This window comes from Macrobrachium rosenbergii, chromosome 19, assembly GCF_040412425.1.
Source record: "Macrobrachium rosenbergii isolate ZJJX-2024 chromosome 19, ASM4041242v1, whole genome shotgun sequence".
NCBI classification, from domain to species: Eukaryota; Metazoa; Arthropoda; class Malacostraca; order Decapoda; family Palaemonidae; genus Macrobrachium; species Macrobrachium rosenbergii.
In genome coordinates, this window is record NC_089759.1 from 26054798 (window position 1) to 26070710 (window position 15913).

Below are 15913 nucleotides of genomic sequence, written 5' to 3' on the forward strand. Positions count from 1 at the left end.
GGATTCCACCACGTTTTAAAACATTCGCTTTACGAAACCCCAGGAATTCGTCTTTCGTTTGCTGTCTAAATTATAGACTGCTTGCTACTGTCAAGGACGAGAGAGAGAGAGAGAGAGAGAGAGAGAGAGAGAGAGAGAGAGAGAGAGAGAGAGAGAGAGAGAGAGAGAGAGAGAGAGAGAGAGGAAAGGGACCAAAAGTAAACAGATCTTACTTTCCTGGGAGTCTGTTCGTGTATGAGACTAATATTTAGTTTGCGAAATGAAAATTCTATGCAGAGATATTTATTCTTTCCTCGACTTAGCACGTATTGCCACTTTTCTTTAAGTAGGGCAACGTCATTCCGGTGTTTCAAGTCTCAGATCCCGTCGGTTACACAAGAAACTCCACGTACGAAACCTAAACACTTCCTGGGGTGCGCCCTGAAGTCAAATCTAGAAAAAATGGAGCTCGCATTGCTAACGTATAAATAATTTAAGAACATGGTTTTACCCTGATTTCTTGCTGCCATTGGTAATTAAATAATCACTACTCAGTGTTATGAAACATTTCATATGGTTTTATTCGTTGTTGTTTAGAAAGTTAAAACATCCCGACAGCAAACACAAATGCCTTCCTTAATGAAATATAAATTGATTTAGCAAAATCTTGCGGTCAATTGAGAGAGAGAGAGAGAGAGAGAGAGAGAGAGAGAGAGAGAGAGAGAGAGAAACTCGTCCTAGAGAGAATTCGTCCTAGGCAAATCAATAACCACACACACGAGCTAGAAATTGTTCACAGGAGTCAAGAGAATTTTTATTTTAACTCTACTCGAAGCAATTCGATGTTTATTTTCTAGACGATGTCACGATCGAAATGGCGAACCTTTCTGTTTACCCAAAGGTACTTTTTTTGTTTGAAGGAAACCGAGATCTACTCTTCACCAGCAACATTTCGAAGACCCCTTTTCCCCAACTATGACATTTTTGCAATCGGAATGAAAACACATCGAGGGACTCATTACAGCTGAGTTGAAGGGTAACTGCTATTTATCAAATATGGTAACGGCTTATTGGCTGTTGGTTAAGGTGACATAAGCTAGCGAAAAACCCACAAGCCAGTTTGCATTGCTGTTACTAACTGACGTTTTGAGAGGATTTGAGCCAAAGAATCACACTGGAGATATTCAGTGCCCGCATACAATTGGCAAACTATGAAAATTAATTCGTTCCCTAAAAATTACCAGTTTGCACCAGCGTGTATGACGCATGAGGAATTAACTGGTGCATGGTGCCCCCTTACAAAAAAAAAAAAAAAAAAGGCATCCACAAAAGAGACCAGCGCAAAAGCGAGTTCGTGTTACACAGCAGTTGCTAGTCATCAAGTTTAATAACATCTGGATAACAGAGAATGAAGCCTACGCAACCCACAGATGACTATCAAGTGACCGAAACCTACTACCACTCAGAGAAGCATCAAGAGTCATCGCCCTCTGGAGTAATTCTTCTTCCCACCGAATTGATCTGAACACTTGTCCAAACATTTCAACAATACGAGTCCGACCCCTTTTTTTTTTCAAGCAAATAATACTCTTCAAAAAAGAAAATTATTCCAATTTCTCTGCAACCTTGTACTCGAGGACCGTATGTCATAAAAAATGGCCTCGTGTGTAATGAACTGTATAAATTGAATTGGAGTACAAAGAGCAGACTCTAATGGCACTCTCGTTGTACTACATTAGAAGTGTTCCCGTGTGGTTGGTGGCAATGAAAGAGGCTTCGCATAAGTTAGCAACATATGCCATTCAAATCCCTGTCATTTGGGCTCCTCTGAAATCTATGTTGGGAACATTTTTTCCTCAAAGTTAATTTGCATAAATTATGCATGATTATGACCTACAAGAAAAACTTAAAACTGCAGAATTTCAAATGACTTGGCCACATAAAATAATTTTATATCACTACATATATGTTCTCCTATCACTAAATATTTGTTCGCCTTTAAACAGGAAAATCGAAAAATATATACAATGCATTTATGCAAAATGGATGTATAATGCACATATGAAGCCCTAACAATGCACCATTGCTTCTATTCATAGCAATGTGACGTTTAAATAACTCCAACCCTTCGGTTGCTATTAAAATTTTTGCTGGGCAAAGGCCAACATTATCACTAACAATGTACTCTTATCAAGAGTCACACTTGAGCTTTTTAGATCAAAGTTTTAAACTCTCAAGAGAACCTAAAGCACTCTTGGGGCACAGTATATGACGAAGCATTCTCCTATACAGTACTATCTAACACAAGTTCCAAAATCGAAACCACTGTTGTCAACTCTGCAGTAGATACAGAGGCACAGTCAGGTAATACTGCTACATTCGATTCAAGTTCATGGACCAAACACCATTTCCCGACTTGGAACCATTCGTAAATAGCTTCTTGGGTCTTGATGAACACCGTCTCGTCCACGGAATATGGGTTTGAACTCTTCCATGGAAATGCCACTATTTGCAAAGAATTTTTGGCACGGAACTTTCAGGTACGATCTACGGCTAAATATGAGGTTGGTTGGCTTCCAGGATCGTTCGCCGCTTCGGAGAAATGCCAAATTTGCTCATTGACACTCTAATTTGAAAAGGCTTTAGATGTCCACTAAGCTTCTGAGTCATCATCTTTTAAAACATCAAAGGAAGGGTTACTGGGGGAGCAGATCTAATTCTACACAAAATCCAAAGACCCAGCTACGACTTCGACAAATCACCCGACACTATAAGTACCCCACATAAACGCTCTGATTGACTGACTGATTGATTTACAGATTTTTGGCATACATGCCAAGCACTGGGGCAACCAAGGCCATTCAGCGTTGTAACGGAAATTGACAGTGAAAAAGTTTGAAAGGTGTAACGGGAGGAAAACCTCGCAGTTGCACTGTGAATAAATTAAGAGAGGGTGGGAAGTAAGATGGAAGAGAATGTGAATGGAGGCACAGTAAAAGGAATGGAAGAGGTTGAAGCTAGGGGCCGAAGGGATGCTCCAAAGAACCTCAAGTAATACCTACAGTGCACCGCATGAGGTGCACTGACGGCACTAACCCCCTACGGGAGTAAACGCTCTGAACAGGAGGGGTTCTAAATGCAAAGCATCATGCCAGTGATATGGTTAGACCACATGGGTTTAGATTCACACATGCCCAAACATTTCACACCATAATGCAGAATAATTATTCTACATGCCAAAGATCCAGCAGACAGTGGTGTTAAGATTGATTATGTGGTTTAGGCTTTACGACCAAGCACTGGAACTTTGTCTGAGGGTTATTCAGCACCCAGACCAGTGTGTTAGAGCACTGGACATTAAATCTCGTAACACTTGATTATAATATCAGCTAATATCCTGTTCTGTCTATAAATACCACCTTTACTAGACGCATAATCCCAAGACCAAGTCCCTTATGGCCTGTCCACACTAGCGGGCATGCCCGTCGGGCACTTCCAGCTTTTTGTATTTTCTCTCGCTTCTGATGCAGTGTTACCAGACAATCGCATCACTCTGGCCCCATACTCAATCGGTCAGTATAGTGGAGCGGGTTATGGGAACAGTGTTTGCCCGTCGGGCAGTGCCCGCCAGTGTGGACAGGGCTTTAGACGACAATTTATGAAGAAAGTTGACATAGGTCTCCTGCAGCTCTGTCTGGGCTCTGTGCTTCCACTGAGTTAGATCAAAATTTGTTTTCTGATGGATTAAGTCGACATGTAAGAAGGCATTTCAGACTGTCTTTGATAAAGTCTTCACAGAGCTAGGAGAAAGGAATGGCGGTCTTGCACCTGTCAAAACTCAGCCCACCTACTCCAAAAGCAATATCAGAGGCAGCTGCTAATAGTCTGCGAAAACAGAAGCTTGAGCAGGCAAGAGTAACTACACCAGTAATCAAATTGGTTAGTCTGCACTGAATTTTATTAATATCCATCAACCACCAGGCCTTGGAGACCATATAGTGCTATGTTATGTTCATTATAGATACAGTATGGCCAGAATTATTGGTTGGTAGGTTATATTAGACGAAGAATGTTTGATGAAGGCGGCAGATTACACATTCTATGGAGAAATGTTTCAGTGAAAATATCATGATGGCGAGGCGGATGGGGAAGAGAGGTTAGGTACGTAAAGGCTTGTTGCTTGAGACTGTGTACTGGGGACAGGAAAGGATTATATGGGATATGGAAAGAGGGATACGACAAGTTGGACAGAAGGTTGGAGGAGATCCGTTCATCAGGTGGGAGTATGTTAGGCCTGAATGGCCAATTCATAGTCGGGCAAGAGATGTTTCCCATCGTCTATTCTTGCAACATGGGTTTAACCATGGTAGTATGGTAGGTTTAACTGTGCGGAGCTTGTTATTAGATACTGGACCAGAAAGATGGCCAGCGATTTAGTAAGTAGTTACAGAAGAATGGGAGGTAATCCGAATATGGGATGGTTTTGAAATGTGGGCATCTCAATAAAGCCGCAGAGCAGGCCAATGTGTCCCCTTGCTCATTGCCTATGATACTCTCATGGCTTGGGGTCCAGCAGAAGCAGAGTTAGATTTTTCCGGATTGAAATACAAAAAAGCCAGTCTTGAATTTCAAGGACCACAGGATGGATGCAGTCAATAGATTGGATGAGGGATAAAAAATTAGCAGTCTGAAAAAAACCAAGGATGATGACAGATTAGAAGTTGTTTTAGTGCAAACAAAATGGCATCCAGTTCTGCTGTTGTATGCTAGCCACTGGTGGTAATGGTAACTGGAAATGTCTGGTGGGGAAGAGGAAACCAGCCCCATTTCCTTCGTGGGATTTGGAGCCATCTGTGTAGACTGGGGTGCAAGCATCATGTGTAAAAATGTGCTCTAGGAAACAAACTTAGAATAGAAGGGGTATTAATTTATGATAAGCTGTGTAGCATAGATCGACAGACTGAGGGAGTGGGGATTAGCCACGGCGGGAAAGTGTGGATGCAGAAAGGCTGGATTTCCAACTATGGTGATGAGGGAGAGAGGGAGTTTCCATACACAGAAATGGCAGGGTCTGTTGGGACTGTTAGTATATTTCGCAAGGGGTTCAGGTATAGTTAGCTTCAGGTTAGAGAATTGGTGGAAACTAAGAGAGAAGAGGGCATGTCAGTGGGCAAGCGATGGTAGTCCTGATTCAGTAGAGAGGCTTCCTGCTGGTGATGGACGCAAGGCCCCTAAGGCCAATCCTAGTCCTAGGTCATGCACTGGGTATGGAAGGCTTAGAAGGTGAAGCAGATGAGTACACATGGCAGCCATAATCCAGGACAGACAGAATGAGGACTACACGTAGGTGCAGAAGTGTTTTACGGTCAGTGCCCCAGGCAATGTGGTATCAAGTTCGGAGGTGGCAAAGACAGAGCAGTTTGATAGAAGAGTCCCTTCCAGGTAAGGCAGGAATCAAAAATTAAACCAAGGAATTTACCACTAGTACGGTACTATGGGTGAACAGCAACGCAAAAGTGGCGATGGAGATACTGTTTGGGAATGAGAGAAAACAATGGAAAAAGTTTTATAGGTGGAGAAGAGGAATCCAAATCTAGGCGGCCATGAATAGGCAGCCAGAACAGCAGACTGTGAGTGTGACACCTAGGGACTGAGGAATTGGCAGCATAAATTGCAAGATCGACAGAGGACCTAACTCCTGCTGGCAGATTTGCTATAATGGCACTAACTGCTATAAGAAAAGAGGCTGTGCCAAGAACGCAGCCTTGGGGAACTCCTTCATATTGAGCAAAAGGTAAAGAAATGGGAAGAGTGTGTGTACATGGAAGGTTTGGTTAACAAAAGATTGGATGAAAATGCCCATATTACCTTTTATATCAAATTGTAGTTAATGTAAGATACAGTATTTCCAGGTGGTATAGTATGCTTTTATTAAGTAAAAGAAAACTGCAAGGGCTCCGTTTTGAAGCAAAGGCTGTTTGGATGCAAGATTGTGTGAGTGCAATAGGGTTTGCTGTGCTCTTGCCTCGTCTGTGGCAAACTGAGATGAGTAAGTTTTGATTCTAAATGCCACATTAGGCAAAAACTTATCCCTCTTGTAATTTACTTAAACAGCTGGTTATAGGGAAGTAGGTCGATGGTTTTGGGATGCTCTTCCTGATTTACTTGTTCTAGGAAGAGGAAATTTGCCTTATGTCCATATTCCATTCAACAATGACAGGAGAAAAGTTATGGAATTTGACGAAAAGTGTGAGCATTGGTTGTGGACATCGTCAGGGCCTTCATGTGTTCTGACAAGATTTGAGTGCGGAGAAGAGTTCTGCGATGGAAAATGGAATATTGTATGATTCCATGGAAGATAAGAACCCGATGAATTTAATATTTTGTTTTGAGCTTTGTTTGTGAATTGGGAGGAGAGATGTTCTCCTGTACTAATGTGACAAATATTAGCCTAATGTGTGGGCTATTTCTTCTGTCAGCAATAAAATTAGGTTTAGTACTAGGGCTTTGTGAGGTGGGTGTTTACCCGATATTTTATGTATACACCTCCAGACACCTGTAACGGGAGGAAGTAGTTAATGAGGAGACATTTCCAACTGGTCATTTGTGAACCTAGCATTGTGCATTTTAATAAGGCTGTGGCTTTTTTGAGTCACAAAGGCACTGGTGTGTCCAGGAGAGTTTCTCATTTGAAGTTACACCAAGCAGCACATTTTATGCATCAAGCTCTGGTGCAGTCTTTGTTCCACCAAGGTACACACCTTGATGTAACACGGTTGTCTAACAAAATTAGGAGCCAGATGACTTTCCATCCTTAACTCCAGGAGTACCTCTAAATATACTGGGTCCCAGAAGCATATTTCAAACTAGTGAAAACTCTCGCCAGATCTATTGGCAATTCGATCAAGTTCCAGGATAGGTTACTTGTGTAGTCAGCCTTCAAATGACCTGCAGTTAATTGAATATCTTCAATCATCAACAAACGCCTAATATTCTTTGTCAAGAATGTGGAAGATAACATGTTACATTCCATATCTCGCCACACATTACCATTAACCTCTCAACATTAAAATATACGTACAAGAATAATTTTTGGAGAATAAAAATGATTTAAATAAATATCTTTTATTTCAAATGTTAAAGTCTCAGCATAGTACTATACATCTACTGTATATCCAATACCATAATGGGACAGTGACACCCCAAGTACTCAAAATGCACTCTTAAGAAAAAGTGAAGGATTGGGTCTCTTTCTCAAGACATGATCTTTAGCAGTGCCTAAATTTTGCCTTTCATGGTTCTTTAATGTTTGTCTTATTTTCTGGGTCTGTGGAATATATGTTATACCCTCCAAGGCACTAGAGTAATTTTTTTCTTTGTTCAAACCAACAACTCTGGCTGTCTTACAAATGAATTTAAGCTTAGAGATTTTATGAATACAGTACCACCACAGGTCAGTGTTAAAAGCATTCTGCCAAACTGGCAGCAATTTCTGGCATCAAGGTTTTGAAGAGTACTGAGGAGTCAGCAAATAAATGTAATGTTACAGTTGCCCTCTGAAACCAATCAAGGTGAACTTTAAACTGGAGATACCTTTGTAAAGGTATCAGTTTCATGCATCAGTATTTGTTCAATTACAGTATTTGCTTTGGTTAAAAGCTCAAGGGCTACAGGTTATGTTTTCTCGTTTTAGCTCAAAGTGCCTGTAGTAAATGTTGGCAAATTTAAATGCATAAACTTATAACCACAAGAAAAAGTAAGCATTTATACTTACAAGTGACCCTAGAATAAGCAAAACCACAACTGCTTTCTGGTTCTTTACTAACAACCAACTAGACAAAGGAAACTGGAAGGTACTGAAACTACTAACCAAAACTCTGTACTATCAAAATTTATTCTCGTCGAGAGAAAGAACCATCAAAACATCACCGAACAAATGAACTCCATGACTGAAGCTACTATGTTCCTTGGACCTGATTAGCACTATCAGTTTTCTGTGGAGTAAATCAATACATTAGAACATTATTAAAGCAGTGAAAATTTAAAAGCTCTAGTCTATTTCCCAGAAATTACCTATTCCATTAAATCACACAAAAAAGCTGCAAACTCTCTCTTCAGGCAAAGGTAATAGTACTTTAAAACTGTCACAAATTGGATGAAATTTCAAAAGAATCTGTATTATCTACCCATTTCACTTATTACAGTACTTCGTTGGCTAATTAACAGTGCAGCTACAAATAATGGAGCTTTCAGCAGCACTAAGCAGGGTTCTACACTGAGCTTCAGCTATTGTTTCTCCCCTAATAAGCAATTTTGAAAAAAAAAAAATTAATTTTTTACAAAACTCAAGCTTATGGAGCTTCTCCATATTAACCGGAGATTGAACACTGAATTCCTCCAACATTCTTAATCCAGTACCACAAAACTAATTCCCCACTCAACACTACTCGCATAACATGAACTACAGGTAGTGAACCACAGCCAGAAATATGACCTCACAACTAGAGATCTAGAAGCAGCTCTCAAATCTAAGAACTACACATCAGCCACAATACTGTAATTCAAGTTTTATACTTTACCAGCAAATCCAAAATATCTATAACCTCTTAAAAGACTGTCATTAGTGAAGGCACCAGAGTCTGCTTTGTTATCTACCTAACACCAGAAATACTGAACCATGGTGATTATAATTCGTAACCTCATTCTCATACCTACATACCCACTTAAACCATTTTTTTAGTACTTTCCAAAGATAAAAGTACTAACACACGCCTTAGCTTTCATTCAATGATGACAACGCAAGAATTGCGCCTTCCTAAGCCTTACGATTTCTTGTTGACACCACAGCCCTAAGGGGTCATCTGTATGTTAACTAGAAAGCATATCCAGCTTTATTACGGGAATTTATTCTCTACTTTAACTCTAGGCATGAACCAGATACAAGGGGTTTTTCTCGATCATGACATACATAGTGCTTACCACAGCTACATGGATCATTCTGATAAACTTTTCATGTTTAGACCACTCAACACCATGAAATTCTGCCCTAGCACATGTTTTGGCTTACTACCACCTTGACTGCCACATCTGAATAAATCATACCCTGCCTACTCTGTCCAACTCATTCAACACAATTTTGTCAAAGCTTTAGAGACCAGAAATTAAATATTGAGGTTTCGTTTTCAGCGGTTCTGTACATAACAGACACTGTCTACCATGTACAGTCCTTGATCCACCTTTGCCAGAGCAGCACTGTCACCCTGTCAAAGGAGGCCCCATTTCTGATAAATATAGGAACTTTTCTAAACGGAGTCAGTTAAAAGTTACAATTCATTGAAAAATTAAACTAATCTAGGATATGACCACCTCAAAATACTGTGCACTCAAGCCTAGTAAATGGTGTCATCTCATGAAGATGAAACCAACCAAGGTTAATACGATTTAATGCTGTCTCCACTTACAATCAAACACAATCTCATCTAAAGCTTCCAATGCCTACCTTGAAACATACTCGAGCCTACTCTGTTAAATTAGTGCTTTTAGCACCACCAAGCAGGACACTACACTGAGCTTCAGCTATCCATTCTCCCTTAATTTGCAGGTTTCAATTTTTTTTTTTTTTTTTTTTTTTTTTTTTACACAACTCAAGCCTTATGGAGCTTTTCCACATTAACCAGAGACAGCACATTAAATTCCCCACCTGATGTTACAATAACAGCCCCTAAATTCCCCACCTGATGTTACAATAACAGCCCCAGATTCTTTAATCTGGTATCACAAAACTAATTCCTCACTCAACACTACTTACATCTGGCTCTTTACCACAACATGAACTATGGTAATAAACCACAGACAGAAATACCACCTCTCAACTTAACACAGACGAGGTTCTCAAGGAACTACACATTCAGCAAAGCAATTCAGGTTTTATACTTCAGAAAATCCAAAATGTGTATAACCTCTTGAAACACTCATTAGTGAAGGTACCAGAGTCTTTTTTGTTATCTGCCTGATAAGAAATACTAAGCAAGCCATGGTAGTTTTAATTCACCTCATTCTCATGCCCTCATGCCCACTTACACCATTTTTTCAGTACTTTCCCCAGATAAAAGACTGATCACACACCTTAAGCTCTCCTCCAATGAAGACTATTTAAATGCAAGAAATTATGCCTTCCTAAGCCTTTCAATTTCTTGTTGACACTACAGCTATAAAGGGCACATTAGTGTTTTAGAAAGCATATCCAGCTTTATTTTCAGGAACTAATCTAGAATTAACTAGTTGTAAACAAGATACAAGTTTTTGCAGACCATACCACACTTGTGCTTATTACAGCTTAACGGACCATTTTTTAACAAACGCCTTTTCGTGTTCTGCCTCGGCACATGTTTGGGCTTACTACCACCTTAACTGCCACATCTGGACAAATCATACCTGGCCTACTAACGATATCCTTTCTGTCCAACCCATTCAACAGCACATCAAAATTTTGTAAAGCTTACTGCACAACAGCAAGAGCCAAAGCAAAATTGCAAATTAAGGTCTCTACTCTACCAAACTGCACTGATCAAAACGCAAAAACTTGCAGCAATAAGGTACTTCAATAGCAATCTCCCTTAAAATAGAAATCCAAAAACAATTTCCCCCCCAAATTAAATTTGCTACACATCTCTGTATAGTTTTTATCTGTAATACACATCTAGTTCTACATTCTCTACTTAAAAGTAGGAATGCAGATTAACAGAATGATTTGATAAACTTAATACAAAAGAACTTGGTAAATGGGTAATTAAAGATTTTTAAGTTACCTAAAACTAAATTATGTCTACGCTGTTAAAAGCTGTGATCAAGTGCCTGTACATATATGCTGTACCACTTGGTACAAGATTAAGAAAATTACTTTACGATGCAACTCATGAGAATATGCTCTAAGGAAATAAGGACTAACTGCATATACAGAAAAACCAGCAAAATGTACACTTAATATGCCTGAAAAAAGTTACAATTTAACCAAGATTTGGAGACAGCTGTACATAAAATATTACCATGAACACAGTAAACAAAAAAATCTTGCATCTTGCAAACTACCTCAAATTTAGGTTTCAGACTGTACATTTGAAGCAAGAACAAAACAAAAAATTACCAAAAGTTTAAAACCAAATTACCAAGGACCATTAGAGTAATACAATAATACCTCACTAAATAAGAGTTAATGTTTATGGCCAAAATGTTGCATGCTGAAAGACTTGAGAAGAGCAGTACTGTTCAATAACCTGTACCAAGGATTTGAATGATAAAATACTGGTCAAAACCAATTTTAAAGCAACTCTGAAGAAAATTAGTAATTACACCTGCTTGAAAGGTCTGACATAAAATGAGGCAGTCTCCCCCAAAAACACCTGGAGGACCTCAATCCACAAACAAGTCCACATCACTTAAAAACTGAAGTAGACAAGTTTTACCACAGAGAAACAGGGCTTTCAACAGCCAAGTGGATCTTAATACACTGAACAAAGTAGGATTTCTAGCTCTATACCACAAAAAAGCTGCTCAGAACTTGAGGTCTAATGAGAACTTGAGAGTTCAAGCCTGAATTGAGTTAAAGCCTGAATTTACTAAAGAATATAACTTAAGCCTGACATAATTCGTGAGGCTTCTCAGAAACCTGAAATTAAAGATTGAGATTAGTTTTCAGCGGTTCTGTACATGGTAGACATTTGTCTACCATGTACAGTCCTTGGGCCACCTTTGCCGGAGCAGCACAGCCACCTCGTCAAAGGTGGCCCCACTTCTTATAATTATATAAACATATCTAAGAGTTGCAACTCATCGAAAAATTAAACTAATTTAGGCTATGGCCACCTCAAAATACATTCAAGCCTAAATTATCTTGTCTAATGAATATAAAACTAACAGAATTGATGCAGTCTCTACTGACAATCAAAACCTCATCTAAAGGTTCTAATGCCTACCTTGAAACATACTCGAGCCTGCTCAGTGTTTTAGTATAAAATTATGATTAAAGCTCAGCTAAGATTAATATTAGCCTACTGTCACAAGAACAGAACACTAGTAGTCACGGGATTAAAAGTTTATAATATACAAACTCTAGGAGCTATGTCTGCCTGCCTTAAAATATACTCAAACCTAGCCTATTCAGTGTTTACCATTTCTTGTAATAATTTTTACTAGGCATAACTAAGGCCAATACATTTAATCTACTGTCTCCAGGATGAAAGACTTTACATCCTATTTTCTTTGCTAAGAGATAAGACTACTGTATTTTCATCTTGGCAATAAGAAATCCAGGCCTAAAGGTCCTAATAGCACTAACAGATCCTAAATATACTTAACGCCTTACCTATGTTGGTTACTTTGCATAATCTAATGAATTTAATGCAGATTTGGAGGCAGTATTTTCCTAGTCCCCAAATTAAGATTACTTATTGTATATACTTGAAAAACCAACTCTGATGATCCCAACAATTTTTAGCAATCAAACTCACCTTGATCATCAAAAATGCTGCTGTAAAACCCTTCTTGATAAAACCGCAACCGAATTTCCAGACACCTATAAACATAACATACCCCGTTACGCTATTTTCTGGGCTTCCATCCACTAACCTGAAATAAAAAGTTCTATTCAACAACAGTGCGTTTACCCAAACACTGGCATTAATAGGACGCTTGTAACGAGATTTTGATTTTAAACTTTTAAAAGTTAAAAACCACAAAACATCAGAAAAACAGTTATAGTATGCTACTAGGCTAAGCTAATAAACTGTTTTGACTAATAAATGTTAAGGTTCCTTACATTAAAAAATGGAACTATATAAAACTCATAAAATCCACATTTCGCGCGTAGCCTATTCATTTTCTCCGTGACCCACATCAATGTTACTTTATTAGTCAATAACAAACACCAACAGATACCAAAAACAAACTGGGGACTTTCATTTCACTAAACAGCCAAATCCCGGTCATAACATTTAACGTAAATAAAAATAAAAACAATAGACTTTGAACGCAAAACGCATAGGCATTTGAATAGGCATTCCTAGGGTTTGAATGGGCATTCCTAGGGTAAGACCGACTTAAAAACTACTGGAAACTGACGTCCCTATGGACGCGTTACTTACCTTCCAAATGGACCTTGATGATGGCCCAACGAAACAATACAAAACACACAATTCCAAGGACGCCCGATGAAATAAAGTTTAACAGAACTTAACAGTATCGTTGTCAGCGAGTGTAACCAAACGTACTTAACTGGCTCGGAACTAATGACTGTAGTTGAGAGCTTGAGTTACTAAGTAAACACTCGCTCTTGCGCAGTTACTGTACATCCATGGACGCTTAAGTCAACACAGATATTCGCTTAACTCTGTCATCTGACCTGTTTGATTTTCTCCAGGGCCGAAATTACATGAAATTGCAATCGTCTGGCTTATTTCCGATCTTTCTTTGATGACAACAATTTGGACTCGATAGCACAGTCGCTCTTGGTAGTGCCGTTAGCGTTTCAGATTAAAGTGATGAGGATACTAATTAATTTGGAGAATATAAATACATTGCTGAATGTTTGTGTAAATGCCTCAACAAACTTCGACATGTAGAAAAGCAGAGGGAGTGATTTATCCTTTATTTTTAGTATCTTTAGATTTATTAACCTTCCTCCTATAATTTTAGCGAATTACTCACATTCCTAACCGAATGTAATAAATGCCGACTGTTTTTTTTTTTTTATAAATCTCTGATTTTCATATCCACACAAATGAACAAATTTGGATGATTTTGACCCTGGAAAGCAAATTAAACCTACAAGTGAAGAATATGGCTGATATTAGGGTATACCTCTCAAACACATCTTGGAAAGGTTCCACATGCAAGCAGGGTAGGCAGGTGCTGTCGTAAAAGAAAGCGATCTTTAACCTCCATAAATGACACTACGATCTGAAAGCCACTATAAACAAAAGTTTTCTGCCGTAGAATGATTTTCTTACCAGGAATGCCGTCCTTCAAAGTACCTACACGATTGTATTAAACAAGAATAATTTCGGGAAAGGGGAACATGGCTCTTAAAATTTCGCAGGTGCTAGACTGTGTTAGACCGTAGATGGTTTAAGATCACTTTCTATAGTTAGGGCAGTTACTTGTTACTGTAACTTGATAGGGCGTGTTGATAAATGTCGCTAGCAGTGTATTAGGAGAAAATTATATATCTTCCAAGAACAACTTTTATTAGAATGATTTGCACTTATGATGGTTCAAATGTGAATTTAATCATATTAGAGAAAATATACAATATTTTACATTTTTAATAGCATTACAATCAGAATTTAAGCAAAGTTAACTTAACTTTACCAAAACCACATATAATTTTATCGTACCATTCAGGTTGACAAATATTTTATTATATACATTTTACAAATAATCTATCTATTTCAGCGTTAATATTTTTTATGTATTTACCCATATAAGATTTTATTAGTACATATCTATTTGTAATTATCCTTTGGTCTAGAAGTACGTAACTGCTAACCATAAATAATTCAGGCCTTGGGATGTTTTTAACAAGTTAGAAGAATTGCTTTTCGTTTCTTAATCCTTATATGCATTGTGAGCTTCAGATTTATGATTACTATGATAAGCTGCGTGACTAATCAAGCTTGAATAGATACAGCTCTCAAATAAAAAAAAATGACTGATGTTAAAATAATTAAGTTTTAGTGTTGACACCAGAATAGAAAGGTTTTGTAATGGTTTATGTTATTTTATTCCTCTCTCGTATCTCTTGTTTGTGGACACCAACACTTGACATTTACTTAAATCCTTCCAACGTGTCAACTGCCGCTCTCCTTCTTGTCACATACCACTTACCCTTCGGTGTGAAAGCTCCTTGAGAATGCGGTTAGATTGCTAGATCACACTCTTTATTGATGGCCATTATCTAACAAGAGGGTGTAAGATATGATTCCGATCATTATTCGTTTGGGAAACTTTTTAATAACTTTTTTTTTTTTTGTAAAGCAAACGCTTTTCTGTGAAAAATAAGATCGAAGTTCTGTTTGTTCGTAACTCAATCCGGATATTTTGTAGGCCTATAGGCTCTATTAGATATTACTGTTCACGTTACTTGCGCAACTTAGTTGCCTCAGGAGGATCGGATGGTTATGTCTGTCCCTCTTCCAAATGATTGACACTTTTCCACTTTATAGTATCTGTTATTGTGCGCAGTATCACGATTGTGAACATTCTCAGCTCTTTAAGTACATTTTCTATTCGATGTGTTTTAGTGGTTTCAGTATGAAGAGTATTTAACATTTTTACAGTTGCTGTAAAAATCACAATGAGTTTAAGATGTTTATGATAAACAACTGAATTGTTTTGGTGGATTTTGTTTTTTTACTGGAAGGGTTTTTTATGGTATATGTACGCTTTTAAGTATAACTGAATGTTATTGAAATGAATTAATAACAAATCTTGTGATGCTTAAATTTCGTTTACTGAGGCAGTTAGCAATATTTCATGACGCAAGGATGGAGATGACTGGAGAATTGTGGAAGATTAAGCCAGGAAACACATGAGTGGCGGAATTTCACAGAAGCCCTCTGCGTGACACGGTGTTGGAGGTGATGATAATGCTGAAAATGATGAGGATGATGATGGACAATGATATTCACAATGGAAGCCACTGCCTTCCTTTCCTAAAAAAAAAAAAAAAATTTTAATTGCTCCAGAAAGCGTATGAATTTATGCATTTTACTTTTAAATTTTTTTTCTATTTATACGCAGTTCATCCATGCTAATTTTCCATTAAAACCCTAGGTTTGTTTCTCTCTAAAGAGTGTGGTTAATGTATAACAAATTGGGGTAATCAAATACATCGTACGCCTGGCAGCTATTCGAGTAATCCAGTAAAAAGCATAACGTG

The 15913-nt window shown here is 38.3% G+C and overlaps 1 long non-coding RNA gene across 1 annotated transcript; it reads right to left on the reverse strand.

Moving 5' to 3' along the window:
• Positions 1-7088: 7088 nt before the first annotated feature.
• On the reverse strand, positions 7089-13507 carry LOC136848761 (uncharacterized). Its single transcript, XR_010856128.1, has 3 exons — positions 13119-13507; positions 12486-12603; positions 7089-7973 (listed from the first exon to the last, which is right to left on the reverse strand). It is a non-coding gene; the product is annotated as an uncharacterized lncRNA (long non-coding RNA).
• Between the last annotated feature and the right edge of the window lie 2406 nt (positions 13508-15913).